Source organism: Zootoca vivipara, chromosome 8, assembly GCF_963506605.1.
Source record: "Zootoca vivipara chromosome 8, rZooViv1.1, whole genome shotgun sequence".
Taxonomy (NCBI): Eukaryota; Metazoa; Chordata; class Lepidosauria; order Squamata; family Lacertidae; genus Zootoca; species Zootoca vivipara.
In genome coordinates, this window is record NC_083283.1 from 17,212,317 (window position 1) to 17,229,597 (window position 17,281).

The 17,281-nt window shown below is 45.5% G+C and overlaps 1 protein-coding gene across 1 annotated transcript in view; it reads left to right on the forward strand.

Moving 5' to 3' along the window:
* CSMD3 (CUB and Sushi multiple domains 3) overlaps nucleotides 1-17,281 on the forward strand; it is a 584,303-nt gene that overhangs the window by 58,752 nt on the left and 508,270 nt on the right. The window lies entirely within an intron of this gene.

Here is a 17,281-nt window from a genome sequence, read left to right on the forward strand (position 1 = left end):
TCATCGTCAAGGAACTGCTTGGTAGCAAAGGGTGATGTGCAGTTCTATATTTCATGAGCATATAGATCTTAAATGGATCAGAGCTGATAACAGCTTAGTTTTTCATGAATATTTACAGCAGTGTCAAAAAAAACCCATGATATTTTTGGGTAGCCCTGTTCATCTATTTCATGGCTCTTGCTTATTCTTACTTTGCTTATTCTTACTTTCAATTTGTTTCACTTGTTCTCCATGGATAATCATATTTTGTTGTTTAGTCATTTAGTAGTGTCCGACTCTTTGTGACCACATGGACCAGAGCACGCCAGGCACTCCTGTCTTCCACTGCCTCCCGCAGTTTGGTCAGACTCATGTTGGTAGCTTCGAGAACACTGTCCAACCATCTCGTCCTCTGTCGTCCCCTTCTCCTTGTGCCCTCTATCTTTCCCAACATCAGGGTCTTCTCCAGGGAGTCTTCTCTTCTCATGAAGTGGCCAAAGTATTGGAGCCTCAGCTTCAGGATCTGTCCTTCCAGTGAGCACTCAGGGCTGATTTTCTTCAGAATGGATAGGTTTGATCTTCTTGCAGTCCATGGGACTCTCAAGAGTCTCCTCCAGCACCATAATTCAAAAGCATCAATTCTCCGCCGATCAGCCTTCTTGGTGGTCCAGCTCTCACTTCCATACATCACTACTGGGAAAACCATAGCTTTAACTATACGGACCTTTGTCGGCAAGGTGATGTCTCTGCTTTTTAAGATGCTGCTTTTTAAGATGTTTGTCATTGCTTTTCTCCCAAGAAGCAAGCATCTTTTAATTTCGTGACTGCTGTCACCATCTGCAGTGATCATGGAACCCAAGAAAGTAAAATCTATCACTATGATCTCTCACATATAATCAGATAGCCAAATCTAATTGGTTGCCAAGGGTATCCAACATGGTGCTATCCAGTTGTTATTGAACTCTAACTCCCATCAGTCCGTAGTCAGGAGTGATGGGAGTTGTTATTACCAATATCTGGAAGACTCTACATCCTGAGTTCTATGATGTCATGACACCAGATAATTCATAATAGAATCTCTGATTGGCCAGGCTTCCCATGTGACTAATTTCAGCATTGCTGTTAAAGTTAGCCACAAATGCCTTCAATAATGTCACAATCTAGCCAAGAAATTTTGCTGCCTGAGACGTTGGTGCCCCCCTCCATTCCATGTGCAAAGGCTGACTGGGCAGGTTGCTGAATTTTACTTCAATACTGGCAACGGGATAGCATCTTCCAGGTAACTGAGGGCTGCAGGCAAGTTTATGGGGAGCATGATATGACTGGGGAACACGTAGCAGTGGAGAATGACCAGGCTGCTCATGAGGAATAACAAGGGGGCTGCCATTGCTACCGTCTGTATCTGCTACCTGAGGTTATTGCTTCCCTTTGTGTATTATTATTATTATTATTTATTTATTTATTTATGCCCCACCCATCTGGCTGGGTTTCTCCCGCCACTGTAGGGGCGATCTGTAGGGAATACTGGCTAGGCTAGGTGGACAATTGGAACAATCATTTGCTTCCTATGTCAATTCCATTAGTTTTCCAACATCACCAACTGGATAAATGGGTCTCGGCCATGAGTCTATTTAATATATTTTTTTGATTTTTTGAAATTGCTGTTTGTTTTAAAAAAACCTTTCAGTTGTTTTTAATTGTACATTGCCTTGAGACAATTGTGCAGGAGGTGATTCACAAATCCATTTAAACAAATCTCTCCCTTCCAGGAAAAAACAACAGCCCAGCCCTCTACTGTTGAAACTAAATTTTAAAAATTAATATGAGGCAGAACAGTTATTCAAATACTGTATCTTGCCACACAACCTAAATGGCTTTGGCAAGATATATGGGACAGAAGAGAATAAATTTAACCTGAATGTCAGGTTAATTTGCTAACCTATTAGAAAATACATAGTAAAATGGGCACTCAGAGTGATGCAGTATCTGTTAAGCAGTCAGGAACTGTTTCTTTACTACTTATTGTAAGGTATCATACGTCATTTTGAAAGGAATAAGGGGTTGGAGAAACAGTGTTATATATCCAGATTTGGTTTCTCAGTCTTCGTTCTTTTGAAAGTGTCATTTAAGTTAAATAAAGGAAAACATGGGAGTTCTGAGAGTTGAATAAACATGCTGCTCTTTCAAGCCTGTTGGGGACATAACATCTTTTGTTGACTCTGTAAAGACAGGAATATTGAGAATCTGGCAGAACAGATCTGAACAGATCCAAATTGCAGAGCAGGCCCCTACTGTGAGTCTAGGTGCCCTGACATAATCTAGTACCTAGGCAGGAGCTAGCACACACACCCTAACGTCATATTTATGGCAGATCCATAAATCTGCCCATTTGACCCATACCAGTATTTCTCAATTCTCTGGGCTAATCACGGACCAAATCCACCCTAGGACTTACATTTTAAACATCTGATTTCCCTCCAAAACTTTTGCATCTTTACTCAGAAGTAATGAGTTCAGTTGAACTTTTCTGTGCATAAGATTAGAGCATGGGTAGATAAATTAAGGCCCCGGGGCTGGATCCGGCCCAATCGCCTTCTAAATCCGGCCTGCAGACAGTCCGGAAATCGGTGTGTTTTTACATGAGTAAAATGTGTCTATTTATTTAAAATGCATCTCTGGATTATTTGTGGGGCATAGGAATTTGTTCATTTTTTTCTCTTTAAAATATTGTCCAGCCCCCCACAAGGTCTGAGGGACAGTGGACCGGCTCCCTGCTGAAAAAGTTTGCTGACCCCTGGATTAGAGCCTTGCAGCTACAGAAACAATCCTGCCAAACTCTTTCAAAAGTCAGTGTAGAGGTTAGAGCAGGGGTTGGCAACGTGCAACCCATGGGCCGGATGCGGACCATGAAGACTGTTTTACTGGCCCATGAGCTGCCCCTGAACCGAGCTGCCCACTCAGCGAGTCCCCCATGCTATGTGCTAAACCGGTGCAGCGCGGCATGGGGACTCGCTGTGCGGCGCCGGAAATTGCATCTGTGCATGCACAGATACTGGAAATCGCATCTGCACATGTCCAGACGCCAAAACACACTTCTGTACATGCACGATTTTCGGCATCTGGGCTTGTGCAGAAGCAGTTTTGGGTGCCGCGGACATGCGCAGACACGATTTTCGGTGCCGCGCTGCACCAGTCCGACCCGTAGACGATCTTTGTGGGAGTGATCTGGCCCATGGCCGGTAAACCTTGCCAACCCCTGGGTTAGGGTGCCAGGAGACCAGAGTTTTAAGACCAGAGTTTTGAGAGCCAGTGTGGTGTAGTGGTTAAGAGCGGTAGACTCGTAATCTGGTGAACCGGGTTCACATCTCCACTCCTCCACATGCAGCTGCTGGGTGACCTTGGGCTAGTCTCTCAGCCCCACTCACCTCACAGAGTGTTTGTTGTGGGGGAGGAAGGGAAAGGAGAACATTAGCCACTTTGAGACTCCTTAAAGGTAAAGGTAAAGGTACCCCTAACCATTAGGTTCAGTCGTGACCGACTCTGGGGTTGCAGCGCTAATCTCGCGTTATTGGCCAAGGGAGCTGGCGTACAGCTTCCAGGTCATGTGGCCAGCATGACTAAGCCGCTTCTGGCGAACCAGAGCAGCACACGGAAACGCTGTTTACCTTCCCGCTGTAGCGGTACCTATTTATCTACTTGCACTCCTTAGGGTAGTGATAAAGCAGGATATCAAATCCAAACTCCTCTTCTTCTTAAGGCATGGATTTACTATCCAGGCATCATCCAGGTCAGTCTAACCTACCTCACAGGGTATTTGTGGGGATGAACACCTTCAGATCTCCTTAAGGTCCTCAATGGAATGACAGCATGTGAATGTTGCTGTTTTTACTGATGTTGATTTCAGTGACGAAGTTAGGCCTGAGCTCCAGTCCCAATGGAATAGAAAAGTTCTTGCTTAGGCCTGAGTCTTTCATTACTTTGCCAATAAAACAGGAGGCCAGTTTCCTTTGCTGACACCTCCAAATCCTCCTGGGATAAAAGGGGGGAAATAACAATTCCACACTTGCAGCACAAGCTGCTTCGGGCATTTAAAACTTTCTTTCATTTGCCAAACTGATTTTTGAGCAGAATGGAAGAATCCTGCTGGGCCTTAAGGCTTCGCTAAAGCTGGAACAGGTGAATGTGCATTTTTCCCCAATCAAAGAAACACTTAAAAATGCCTCTCTCCCTTGAGCACTAGAGGACATGACATTTCTTTGAAGCTGAATTTTGTATCTTTGTGCCTTGTCTGGGCAATGAAGTCTCTCTCACTCATTATAAAAACTATAACTCACTACAGGTAAACCTAGCTCCATGTAACTGACATAAATAGGTATTCTTTATGGGTTGACATTTGCTTCGGTCTCTCCCCCTCCCCCTCCTCTGTTGTTACAGTCAAATTTAAGACTGTAAACCCCTTGGGGCACAGACCTGTCATGCACTTTTGATTTCTTCATTTCCTCCTCTAAATTTATTTTGAGTTTGCAAAACAACATATATATCAGTCAATCATGTACGTATTCCAGTACACAGGGGAGGCTAATCTGTTAGGGAAAATAGGGCACTGCCCACCAACATCCATCTGACCACCAACATTCCTCACCTGTTCTGCCCTCACCCTAATAACTACACTGTGCTCTAACCACTACACTTAATTCCCAAGGGACTCTTTTCCACAGGAAGAAGTTCTTATGATTCAGGGCATTCTCCTAAGCCCAAACCCGCTTTCTTGCAACTCATTAGTTCTAGTTCCATCTCAGTGGAAGCAGCATTTAAGGGGCAGTGTACAGTGGTACCTCTAGTTACGGACTCGATCCGTTCCGGGGTGCCATTTGCACCCCGAAAAGTCTGTAACTAGAGCGGCGCCTTTGCGCATGCACATGAACGCAATTGAGTGGTTCTGTGCATGCGCGAAGTGCACAGAACGCTTCTGCGCGCGGTGAAACCCGGAAGTAAACACATTCTTCTCTTGAAAAGACGCAACCCGCAGCGGTCGCAATATGAGGTATAATTGTATAAGTGTTTGGATTACAGCTGAGACTTTTGGGCTTACTGATCAAAAGGTCGGTGGTTCAAATCCCCATGACAGAGTGAGCTTCCATTGCTCTGTCCCAGCTCCTGCCTACCTAGCAATTCAAAAGCACACAAGTGCAAGTAGATAAATAGGTATTGCTGTGGCGGAAAGGTAAACAGTGTTTCCGTGCGCTCTGGTTTCCCTCACGGTGTTCCGTTGTACCAGAAGCGGTTTAGTCATGCTGGCAACATGACCCGGAAAGCTGTCTGTGGACAAATGCTGGCTCCCTCAGCCTGAAAGCAAGATGAGCGCCACAACCCTTTGACTGGACTTAACCATTGAGGGGTCCTTTACCATATATATATATATAGTTAGTAGATTGTAGGTTGAGTTCCCACGTTGAAAGCAGTATTTATCTGTACTGAATACAAAACAATGCTCATTTATTTCAAAAATGTATACACTACTTAATTGTCAGAACTTCTAAATGGTTTGCAAACAACATCAAAAACACATTAAAACTGTCAATAAATTCTCATAGTGCAAAGCAGAGTGGAAGAGTACTTTAATATAGTAAGTTCTCATGGAAGCCCTCAAGGTTTTGCAAGTATTCAAAGGCAACACTCACAAAACAGATCAATCATTTTGAGTCAAGCAGTGACATGTTTACCCATCCAGATTTGACCATCGATGAACTTGCTTTTTCATGCTAGCTGTTGTTATTATGGTGGCTGGGCTTCAAATATATTGTTGAAACTTTCCAAACAATTGCAATATTAGATAAACATTTATGTTTATATCCTTGATTATGTTTTAACCTTATTGCATTTTTAATGGCTGCTAACTCTTGTCAGAAGCACCAACATCACCACACCCCAGAGTACTATTAGAGATAGTTATAGCTGTGGAGGCATTTGCATTTTTAAAAAACAAACCTAAACTCACAGCCTACTTTCTCATTGTAGCACTAAAGTATCTCAGCACTGTATTATCTTCAGCACTTCCATTTGTACGGCTATGGCACATGGTTTTAAACTACAGAATTTGCTCCCACAAGATGTAGTGATGGCTTTAAAATACAATTAGACAAATTCGGACTTCCGGTTCATCGCGGCGGTGAGAAGGACGCAGGGACTTCGCGTGCCGAGGTCCCTGGCTTCTCGGAGGGGGGGGAAGTCCGCAGAGCGAGCGGACTCCCCGTAAAAGCATCGGATCGAGAGTTCCGATGACTTAGGCGTCCAGCGGCTGCTCCGTTTGGCGGATCCCCCGCCGCCCGAGAGCTCAATAGAGCGATCGTGAGCCGGTGGGGTTGAACCGCGGGAGCCATTTTGGGCCACATCTTACCTCCGGGAAGCGAAGCTCCGAGTCCTGACCCGGCAAGCGGCGGATTCTTCCGATTTGATACTAAAGATTCCTAAAGAAGTAAGTGGAACTTTGATCGGGATCCTAAATTTGCTGATTGGAAAATAGGAGAGACTTAAAGAAACGGAAGCCGGTCTCTTCCTAATGGGAAACTGGGAGGCGTTTGGAAAAAAAAATCCAAAGCTGAATAACGAAAGAATTTGAAACTGTGGTCCCGAGAGGGAAAAAAGACTTTTTGGAACCATCTCAGCCCCCGAGTCCGGCACCCCTTGAGGTACAGCGGCATTAAGGGGAAGAGTGTTTTGACAGCTGTCAAAAGCTGTCAAACTGTCAAAAGACCGGGTGGATTGATTGTATTGCTGTGAACAGGAAAAATTGTTGGTAAAAGTGAAAGAACTATTTAAATTGGAAGTAAGAATGGATTTGGGACTGAGTTAAGAATCAAGAAAAATAACAGCCAAAATGGAGTCGATCGTCTGAGAGAGGAATTTTCCAGTACCCATTGTTCCCTACCCCCTGTTTATCTGCGGTTACGAGAGGTATGAAAACAAAGCTGTCTCGAGCCTTCCAGGAGACTGTACTGAACTACTTGCTGTCATGGGAAGATTTCTACAAGGAATGGCATCATCCCAACTTACCACCAGTTGAGATTGAAGTCCAAGTCCAGGACTTAGAGGATAATTTAAATTTAAATTTGGAGACTGCTGATTCGGAGACTGTGTGTGAGGAGAAACAATCGGAAGAGGACTTGGACTGTGACAATTTTGTTTGGGATGAAGCAAAATATGACTTCCAAAAGGAAGAAAAACAACCAGAACAAGAAGATGAGAGACTAAGGGACTTAAAGTTTAATGGATTTGAAGATCCTGGAGGGGTTAAAATGAGGAGTGGGGTGTTTGAGGGATGGGAAGGACAGGGGCAGGGGGGGGGGGCAAAGGCCTGGAGATGGACTTGGGAAAGAATGGGTGTGGGGTAAAAACTTTAGTTAAAAGGTATTGTTTTGGTTTCTGAAAGACGGTCTTCGAAATCTTGGCATGACAATGGAAATGCTGAACCAATTGGGGGAAAAAAGACTTAGGGAGAGGAGATGGAATGTAAAAAAGAAAGGGAAAAAAGTGTTATGTTTCCTTAAGGGAGTATAAGAATGGCTTGGAAAGAAGTTTTAAGTTACTGTAAATTATTGCAGGTTAAGTGAGGTGTTTAGGCAGAAAGCTGCCTGCCCCCCTCTCCTTACTCTGAGGCACTCAGTGGCAGGGGGTGCCCAGAGGGGTGAGGAGGAAATGGAACCTTGGAAGTGCTGTACCCTGCAGGCACCTCTTGTGGCAGGAGGGGACCTGTGGGAGGGCAGCATGAAAAAGGAGGAGGATTGAGTTAATATTATAAGATTAAGATTTGAAGCTGAGTTGGAAAATTCGCCACAAGTAATTAGAATTTGCAAGGAAAACCATGAGGAAGACAACCGAGGGAGTCGCAATTAAGATGTCAAAATAATAAGAACTGGGAAGTTTGAACTCTTCCCAATTTTCTTTTTCTTTTTGTTTTTTTCCCCCTTCTTTCCTTTCTTTCTTTCTCTTTTTTTCTAGGTTTATTAATATGATTATGAAAGAGTTGGGGGATGCAGATCCCCATAACTCCTTCCTCCCTGTTCTCTCAGTGGCAGGGGGGGGATATGGAGGGAGGAGGGAGGGGGGAAGCAGAACTCAACTCACAATTGGACCCCTTTGTTTCCTAAAGCACACGGGCCCTACTGGTGGCAGAAGTGGACCGGTGGGTGGAGGGAAAATGAAGGGACAGTGTTATATTATATGTCTTGTTTGTGTATTTCTTGTTTGAAAAATTAATAAAAATCTCTTTAAAAAAAAAATACAATTAGACAAATTCGCTGTGGATAAAGCCATTAGTGGCTGCAAATGATGTGGCTTGTCTTCTGCCTCTATCATTGGAGACAGTAGGTGCTTTTTAGAAACTCCAGGGCAGGCATAGGCAAACTCGGCCCTCCAGATGTTTTGGGACTACAACTCCCATCATCCCTAGCTAACAGGACCAGTGGTCATGGATGATGGGAGTTGTAGTCCCAAAACATCTGGAGGGCTGAGCTTGCCTATGCCTGCTCCAGGAGGAGAGAAAGGTGTTGCACTCAGATCCTGCTTTCAAGCTTCTCATGGGCATCTGGTTGGCTGCTGTGAGAACAGGATGCTGAACAGAGAAGCATTGTCCTCGTCTAGCATGCTCTTCTTATGAGCTTTTGCTGCCTAAGGCAAAGGACAAGTTGGTGTCTCCCTCCGAATCCATGCACAAAAGCTGAGCAGTTTGGAAGTTAAAACTTACTCTGACACTGTCAATGCCCCCGAGGGCAGGCCACGTGGCAGACAAATCTCTTTCCACTCCCTGGCCCTCAGCATTTGCTGCCTGGGCAGCTGTCTCCCTCTACCTCATAGTAGATCAGGCCCTGGTCCCTGCTATAGGGAAGTGAAGAGAGTTTCAAACCCTCCAACATTTCTCCAGTGGAAATAGGGACACCCTACCATACCCTCCAACATTTATCTGATGAAAATAGGGACGTCCTAAGGCAGAGCTTTCCATGTTGGCGACACACTTTTTAGACATGCATCATTTTGTGACACAGTAATTCAGTTTTACTAGCAAACTGGAGGTTAAACTAGCCCCTCTCCAGCCCCTGGAGGAGTGCGGGGAACATTTATGCAGCACACCTACACGCTGCAGCCAACACACTAACGTGTCGTGACGCACAGTTTGGATAGCTTTTTCCTAAGGAGAACCGGGACACTTCAGGATCATTTCAGAAACCAGGACACAGTGGAGAAGGGTGTGCAAATGCAGCCCGGGGTGGGCACACAAGATGTGCCCACGAGGGAGGTGGGGCACCAGGCGAGGAGGGAGCCACAGCGCACCCATGGCATACCCGGGAGCAAAGCTGCTACCAGGTGCAAAGAAGCTGCACAGCTTCATTGTGTGCCACAGCACAGGAGAGTGGCCAACAGCATTGCTGCCACAGCCAGGCACGAGGAAGATGCTTAGCAGCTTCCTATTGTGCCGCAGACTCTCTCCATACCTGGGTCAGGCTTGACCCAGGGGTGGATGTGCCTTGGCCAGGCCAATGGAACAGACAACAACCACTGACTAATGACAGTTGCTTAAAGATTTTGCACACACATTAGGTTACAGTTCTTTGCCAACCTGGTGCCCTCCATGCGTGCTGGCTGGGGGGCTGATGGGAGTTGTAGTCCAAAACATCTGGAAGGTTGGCAAAGCTGCATTTGGTCTCTTCAAAACCAGAGGTGCAAATGAGGCGGAGAGACCATGTGAGTAGACAGCTGCAAAAATAGTTCCAGACACTCAAGAGTTGCCTTAAGGCAAAGAGTCTCCAAGGCACCCTTCCGTGCATTCAGTGAGAGCTGTAATCTTGAATGAAGACTCTCAGGTCAGGCCCTTACTCTACCCCCAGATATCCCCAGGTAATGCTGTGAATTTAGAAAGGCTGTTGGCTATTTATTTATTGCTGAATATAATTGTGTGCGTTTGTGTGATGTTCCCCCTCCTCTTGCCGGTGAAAATGTCTGTCGAGAAGGAAGAGGCCTACTGCAGGTGTAAATAGAAAATTTATGAAGTGGGCCCAATGCATGGTACTTAAGGGATGGATTTAGTATCATCTCAATTGTTGGAAGACTGTTAAGTGCCTGTATGTATTTAGGATGAACAAAGGCAAGTGACAAAATTTGTTATGGCGCTCTGTTCCACAGCCCATTCTGGCCTGCAGAGGAGCAAATGGACAGCTGTCAGGAGTCTGCTGCAAATTGCTGAGGCTTGATTAAATGGCATCTTACCACCAGTCCTGTCTTGCTGTGCTGACTATTCAATCTCAGTTCCTATTATCCTTTGCCACCTTGTTGTTTCATTGTTTTCTTTTCTCCTGCTTTCTTTTTTTTAAAAAAAATCTAGGCTGACAATTCCTCTGACTTTCCTTTTACCAGTCTCCACCAATTAACGTCGTTTGAAAAGTATCAAGGGGGAGAGAAACCATGTTGCTTCTTATGTCTGGGGTGCAAGTAGGGATGTCAGAGAATTCTGACTAAACTGGAAATGAGAGCAAAAACCACTTATTCGGCCCATGTCCAAAACAGAAATCGATCCACTGAATACGATCGTTGTTCCCTGCCGTTGCTGCTTTCAGTACGCAAATGATACATAATCGATTGCATCCCTCCTCTAGTCTGCATTGCATTTCTTTTGCATTGACAGGAATAGGGTGGAAGAATTTAATAACAGTGTGATTTACATAATTATGCAAATTAATTATGTGTTTTATCCACAGCCAGCACTGGGATGTATAAGAGAGTTTGGGGTGTAAGACAAACTGCAGTGGAACGGAAACAGTAATGAATGCAGAGCAGAATACAAAGCCATAGAACCATAGAATAAAAATGATGCCTTCTTACACCTCTAGGTGCGGGGCTGTTGTTGTTGTTGTTGTTTAATTGTTTAGTCGTGTCTGACTCTTTGTGACCCCATGGACCATAGCACGCCAGGCACTCCTGTCTTCCACTGTCTCCTGCAGTTTGGTCAAACTCATGTTCGTAGCTTCGAGAACACTGTCCAACCATCTTGTCCTCTGTCGTCCCCTTCTCCTAGTGCCCTCCACCTTTCCCAACATCAGGGTCTTTTCCAGGGAGTCTTCTCTTCTCATGAGGTGGCCAAAGTATTGGAGCCTCAGCTTCACGATCTGTCCTTCCAGTGAGCACTCAGGGCTGATTTCCTTCAGAATGGATAGGTTTGATCTTCCTGCAGTCCATGGGACTCTCAAGAGTCTCCTCCAGCACCATAATTCAAAAGCATCAATTCTTCGGCGATCAGCCTTCTTTATGGTCCAGCTCTCACTTCTATACATCACTACTGGGAAAACCATAGCTTTAACTATACGGACCTTTGCCAGCTGTTGTGGTAGTGGGTTTTGTTCTCTTCATTCTGAGGTGGCTGAGGGGTGTATGTGATTGTCTTGGGAATGTGCACATGAATCAACTAAAGCTCAGGGGAGACATATTGAGGCAACTCTACCCATAGAGCTTTTTCAGTTCCAGAAGTGTGGGAAGTCAAGAAGGCTCTGGAGTGCTGGAGAAATGTATACTGGGGTGGAAGGAAAAAACATGCCCCTTTCTCTTTCACCTTGCAATGATAAGGTGAGCTCAGAACCCCGCATTCCCTGAAATACCTAATGAATTATCAAGTGCCCTGAAAATGAGGCACAAAAATGGAGGCCTCTTTCACAAAGGAAGGAAAACCCCGAGAAACCGAGGGACAGACAGTTTTTTGGCACAGTGCTGTTCTTCAAACTCCTCTTGTGCCGTGACTACTTTCTCAAACACACTTAGCAGAGTCCAACTAATTGCCACATGACCTCCACAGCACTTCAGATGCCAGGAATAATTATGCATGATTATTCTGTAATGATGGGATGATAATTACTGCAGACTAAATGCTGACCTTTCATCTGCCAAGGCTAGTGTGTACAACCAGATACGTACCAACAAATTATTTCCCCATATAAACAGCAGGCTTATTGGGGCAGGAGGGTGCTGCCCTTCACCTCAAACACTTTAGAGTTGCAATTTTTAAACAACAGCAACAACTGCATTTTTTTAAAATGTAGCAGTAGAGAAACAAAATTTGAAGGGTGCAACAGTCTTGTATGAAGAAATGGGTCCCCTTGCCTCTCCTGATTCTCTTATTCGGGTGACCCCAGGTTTTAGTTTTATGGAAGAGGAAGAGGAAGCTTCTAATCTCAGGAGGTGCATAGTAAACAGAACTTTGCCCTTTCAACACACACACACACCCGGCATATTAGCAGTCTGGGTTAGCTCCTTCCCTCTGCTTCAGCCTACACTAAAAAAAGGTAAAGGACCCCTGAACAGTTAAGTCCAGTCAAATGAGACTATGGGGTTGCGGCGCTCATCTCGTTTTCAGGCCGTGGGAGCCGGCATTTGTCCACAGACTGCTTGCCGGGTCATGTGGCAAGCATGACTAAACCGCTTCTGGTGCAACAGGACACCGTGACAGAAGCCAGAGTGCATGGAAACACTGTTTACCTTCCCACCACAGTGGTACCTGTTTATCTACTTGCACTGGCATGCTTTCAAACAGGAGCTGGGACAGAGCAACGGAAGCTCACTCTGTCATGGGGATTCGAACTGCCGACCTTTGAATTGGCAAGCCCAAGTGGTTCAGTGATTTAGACCACAGCACCACCCGTGTCTATATTACACTATATTAACTTCGCCTGCTGATTTCCCGCAGGCATCTAGTTGGCCACTGTGAGAATATGATGCTAAACTAGGCGTGCCTTTGGTTTGATCCAGCAGGCTTTTCTTGTGTACAGTGAATTTCATTATTCAGCTTTTCATCCTTGCTAGCTTAGAGTGCAACTGGTGCAAGTTTATATTGTTCCATATGAATTTACATAGTTGCTTTAGTAATAAGCAATTATTAGAGACTTTAGCTGGAACCTTGAAACTGCTCAGGAGAGAATAAACACTCTGGTTTACAAAATGCATCAACAACAGACCTTCGGCAAAACAGAGATATACCTCTTATGTCTAATTAATGTGACCTTTCTTTCCTCTCATCCGGCATTTAAGATATTTTTCTTTCAAGTAGGCTTAGGAGAGAAAATATTGGCTGAAGTTTCTTTCAAAATAAATAAATTGGGACTATAAGACGTGTTTCAAGGAACCTGTGCTTTTAGCTAAATGATAGAAATCTAGGTCTCTCTTGTTGTGGTGTGTATATATATATATATATATATATATATATATATATATATATATATATCCATGCTAAATATATTTATTATATTTATTCTCTAAGGCAGTGGAATTCAAGGGATGCCTCCATGGGGGGGGGGTGGCTTGAAGAAGTGGCTGCGGTGGCTTCCGGGTTCCCCACAAAATCTCACAAGATCCCCTCAAGATTACGCAGAGGCATGCCTCATATAAACTTCTGAAGACCCCAGTAAGTGAGGCAAAGTGCTTCACTTACCAGGGGCATCAGGAAAGTCACAGGAGGCCTCTGGAGACCTTGGTGCAATCTTGTGGGGCGCTTGCAAGATCTCGCTGGAACCCAGGAGCCTCAGCTATGCCCCTCTGGCAAGCGAGGTTTCAGCACAGTGGCGTAACTAACCCCCATGGCCACCCGGGGCAGCAAACTCGAAGGCACCCCGCCGGGGGGTGGGCTGTCCATAGCACGCATACATCACACATCACAACGCACTACACACGACATGTGCGCTACAGACACCTCCACGACAAACCTTTCCATGCAGGGAGAAGGGACGCACGGGGCTGCTGTGTGCCTCCCTCCCTTCTCCCTGCCGCTTTCTTTCTGTGCGCCCCTTCTCCCTGCATGGAAAGAAAGGAGCAGCCACTTACCCGTGTGTAAGCAGCTGCCACTTTCTTTCCATCCAGGGAGGAGGGAGGCACAGTCACGACGCACGGCACAACACATGTGCACTGCGGATGCCCCCGCGGCAGATCCTGGGAGGGGCGAGGTGACGGGCTCTGTTGGCTGCTCGCATGCCACTCAACAGAGTGGAAGCCAGCAACATTGACGGTGGAGGTGCAGCGGGGGCGTTGCCCCCCACAGAGTGGAGTTAGGGACGGATCGCCTGCCCCCGCCCCCTGTTGCGACACCCCTGTTTCAGCAAGGGCAGAAAGTGGTGGCAGGTGAAAAGAGAAGACTGAGAGGAGGTGTGATAGCCATCACCAAATATCTCAAGGGCTGTCACATGAAAGATGGAGCAAGTTTGTTTTCTCCTGCTCCAGAGGAGCAAACCAATGGGTCCAAGTTACAAGAAAGGAGACTCCAACTTAATATCAGGAAGAAGGATTTTAGGCAGAGGTCGGGTGGCCATCTGCCATGGATGCTTCAGTTGAGATTCCTGCATTGCAGCGGGTTGAACTAGATGACTCTCAGGGTCACTTCCAACTCTACATTTCTACGATTCTAAGTGACTTTAACATAGCATTGCCCTAGCTAGGAACCTGTACACCTATGTTTATATTGTTTTTAAAGCTTATAGAAATTGTTTTGATTGTTTTTTTAATTGATATTCTATTTTATTTTTACCGTGTACAGTGCTTTGATGATCTCAGGCTGTGATACAATTTATAAATTTGTTTCCTACAGATATTGGCCGCTTTGACCCACTGCCAGTATGCAGCACACAACCACCTGGCCCCACGGAAAAGGCAACCACTACACAACTTTGGCTCAGATAGGGAGGACGCAGCTCTTTGGAGTTTGCACCATTTTATCATATTTCTAAAAACAGCTTCATTGCTCTTGATTTTCAGCTTGAAGGCAGGTCTAGGCAAGCAGTACTGGCATGGAAGCAGTGCTTTTGAATTGCTATTGTGTACTGTACTGACCTTATGTGGTCTAGGATGAGTTTGTATACAGCAACAATAGCTTGCTAAAGTCTTGCAACAATTCAGCACATTGGTAAATATATTCAATTTGTTATGTCACCCATATTTGTTGTCTAGGGTACTAAGGATAAAAGCTGACACTTTGTTGTGACTCCAGTTCAAGAAAAATAGCCCATTAAGTTTTTGCCTTTAAAAAAAAATCAACTGGCATTAGTCGTACAGTTGCATAATGAGTGGATTTTTAGGTTTGGCTGCTAGGGCAGATATTTAGCAAGGACTGTGCTTTTGCTGTGTACCTGAAATCCACCAGATGGAGCTTTTCAATTGCTAAGAGATAGTTCTGCACACTGTCTGCTTCAAAATTTATGGGAGTATTATACTTAATTGTGTAACATCCCACTGTGCAAGCAAATCTGTATAAAGAGTTCAGGACATGCTTTTGAGAAGCTTGGTAGTGATCACTGCATATTTTGTTTTACAGAAGACCGGCAAAAAAAAAAAACAAAAAAAAACCACCCGTGCATCATAAGTGATATTGAGGCTAAACTTATTCCTGCAAATTCAGTTCATGCTAATCTTATCAGTGAACATAAAGACATTATCGATTAGCATAATGACATCATGCAGCTGTCACACATACTTTTTAAAGGTAAAGGGACCCCTGATTGTTAGGTCCAGTCGCGGATGACTCTGGGGTTGCGGCACTCATCTCGCTTTACAGACCGAGGGAGCCGGCGTACAGCTTCCGGGTCATGTGGCCAGCATAGAATCATAGAGTTGGAAGAGACCACAAGGGCCATCCAATCCAGGCTAAACATACCCAGCATGACTAAGCCGTTTCTGGTGAACCAGAGCAGCGCACGGAAACGCTGTTTACCTTCCTGTCGGAGCGGTACCTATTTATCTACTTGGACTTTGGCGTGCTTTCGAAGTGCCAGGTTGGCAGGAGCAGGCACTGAACACCAGGAGCTCACCCCATCGCGGGGATTCGAACCGCTGACCTTCCGATCAGCAAGCCCTAGGCTTAGTGGTTTAGACCACAGTGCCACCGCATCCCACATACTTTTTACTTGTTTAATAGATTATTGTGTTTTATTTTTCTGTTGGAAGCCGCCCAGAGTGGCTGGGGAAACCCAGCCAGATGGGCGGGGTATAAATAATGAATTATTATTATTATTATTGTGTATTAATAAAAATAATAGTAGCGTATTTTATACAGTACTATTAATTTTTTAAAATGCTAATATTTTAATAAAAATAGTACTAGCATGCAGTATTTTATATTTATATTTCAACCAGTTTTCGTATAGTTGGACAGAATTACATTGCACTGATTCCAAAAGGATTACATTTGCTGCTTATTTACTTCCTAGCCCAAACTGAGGTGCTGGCTGGGGAAAGGCTGCAGCGCAGGGGCAGATATGTGCTCTGCCTGACGCAGAAGGCTCTCGGTTTGATCCCTGGCCTTCCAGGAAGGGTGGGGGAAAAACCTTTGTGTCCTGATTTGCCATTGGGCTCAGGCTTGGATTGGTAGGTTAAGGTAACTGAGGGGTATGAAGAAGTTGAGATTGATGTGGTGCTGGAGCTGAGGCTGGAGGAAGGAAGTTCTCGTCCTTTCTCTTGATCCAGAAGTTTTGGATGGAGAGGCAAAAATCCCACATCTCCCTTCCTCCCCTTGTGGAGAGCAGGGCCGTCTTTAGTATATGTTCCGCCAGGGTGCAAAGATCCGTCCAGCACTCCCAAATTTAGCTTAGCCCCCAAATTAACTTTTATTATGCTTTTGTCAGACACCACACTTTTTTTAACGAATTCTCTAAACAAATTTGAACTGTAAGTGATGAAATTAAAACACAATTTGCAATGTGTCACGGTCCGGTCGGCGGGCGGTTGAAGCCCTGGCTGAGGATGTCAGGACCAGAGGCAAGATGGTGGTGTAGAAGCAGGAACAGGTGCAGGGCTGAGGGTCCAGCAGCAGGCAGTCACGGGGTCAAGGAGCAAGGCAGAGGCGAAGGTCTGGGAGTCAAGGAGTAAGGCGTCAGCAAGGCAAAGGTCCAAGGGTCGAGGATCAAGGCATCGGCAAGGCGTCCAAGGAGCAAGACGCCAGAGGCAACCAGGCAGGGATAGTGTTGCTGTGGCAAAGAGCTGAAGGGAAATGCTGAGCTTTTATCCCTCCCAGCTCCTGCCACCAGGTGCAGTGAGGTATCAAGTGGCCTCACCTGAGTGACCACTCCTTGCCTCTCCAGCACAAGCTGAGGTCTTCACCTGAGTGGCCACTCCTTGCTTCTCCAGCACAAGCTGATGCAGGCCCCAGTCCTGCAAAGCACTACAGGCCCCAGAGCCTGACTCCTGACCATACTCCTGACACAATGTTTCACTGGGGGCAGCGGCAACTTTGACATGACTAATCTTGTGCGGCTGGCATGCAGCTGGCAGGCAGGTGGCGCAAGAT